This window comes from Acyrthosiphon pisum, chromosome X (assembly GCF_005508785.2).
Source record: "Acyrthosiphon pisum isolate AL4f chromosome X, pea_aphid_22Mar2018_4r6ur, whole genome shotgun sequence".
NCBI classification, from domain to species: domain Eukaryota; kingdom Metazoa; phylum Arthropoda; class Insecta; order Hemiptera; family Aphididae; genus Acyrthosiphon; species Acyrthosiphon pisum.
This window is the reverse complement of record NC_042493.1, coordinates 110333714-110335297: the sequence shown is the minus strand read 5'-3', so window position 1 is coordinate 110335297 and position 1584 is coordinate 110333714.

The following is a 1584-nucleotide window of genomic DNA, read 5'->3' as shown; positions in this document are numbered from 1 at the left end:
TATAAAATGTTATCCTATACTGAAATTATTTGATGTTAAGTTTTATGAAATTGATAATTGATCATTAATAATAAATTGCTGACATACCTACCTACATTGATTTATCTCCCTCATATTAAAGTAATGATTAAATTATTTTACTATTTGCCCACACAAGGACTTATCATTAATTTTATATTAAACAAAAGCGTAACATTGATAAAAATATTACTAATATTACTATTTAGGTGTGGTAACTATATTCAAGTTAGAAAAAATTGATAAACTTCCATGTTTTTTGGTTAGGGGGGGGGGGGGTTAGCGCGACAGCATCATAATATATTTTATGCGTATGACAATAAAGATATTGTTATTATTATAATACTTTTGGGCCGGTATATTTCACCTCCACCTGGGCTGATATACTCTCAGTCCGCCCCTGATTTCGCTCTGCTGTACAGTAGGTTACAAGTGGGTCACTGTATAATAGATGGTATTAAATTTGAATTCAATGATATAATATCATTCGCCGGTTGTCGTTTGCGCATCACTATTGTTATTTTTGACCTTTTTTGTAAGACAGTTGCGTATCGTTCGATTTTTGGGTTATACATCGTTTGCGCATCAATATTATTTAATAATAGAACTGAAAAAAAAAGTGTATACCCAAAAGCGTTTAGCTTTTCTCAAACTACATGTACCTATATTTGTATTATAATTATAACTATGACTGTAATATTCCTAATTGAACTGAACAAAATTTTTACTCAAACTACCTATATGTTATATGTATTATGGATATTTTTTACTATAACTATGGCCATGTAATGTACTTATTCAACTGAATATTAAATTTTCAGCTACAAAATAATTTGCAAATTGTTGAGCTTTTTATAAATTTGGCTTATAAAAAAAAATTGTGCCTATGTAATTTTAATATTTTTCAACTGCTATTGTAATAATATATCAGGAGCCTTGTATATATTTTTAGCCCAACAGATAAAACTTTATTGATATTTATAGAAAAAAAAACTAAAAAAATTGAAAACTGACCATGTCCGTAAACAGCTCAAAAAGAGTGAAATTATTCTCAAAATTGTATCGTGTAAACAGAAAATGCTAATAGAACGTTCAGTGAAATTTTCAAGTATCTACAGTCATTCGTTTTTTAATTACAACAAAATAAGAAAATCGTTACGTGAGAAATTGAGTGATTATCAAATGTTGTAAACATATGAATTTCAAACGCTCATAAAAATTTAATTTGATTTGCTTGTGGACATTTTTTTTTTTTTTGATAAAGATAGATAAACTTATGAGAAATCTTGTATTACATTTTAAAATCTTAGATTTAAAAAGAAAAATTTGTACGAATTCTTAACTCAAAATAATTTGCAAAAGTTCGTCATTTTTACGTATTTTGTCAATATTTGAACTTTTGAAAACTATCGAGAATTTTAAAATTTTACTTCCTAAATGCACCTACTAGATTCACTTTCCCATTGAACAAGATACTGTTGAAGAAAATTGAAGCAGTTTTACTGCCCCAAACCGTGATGATAGACACAAAAATAAATTCATGCAATTCATTGAATTGTGTCATAC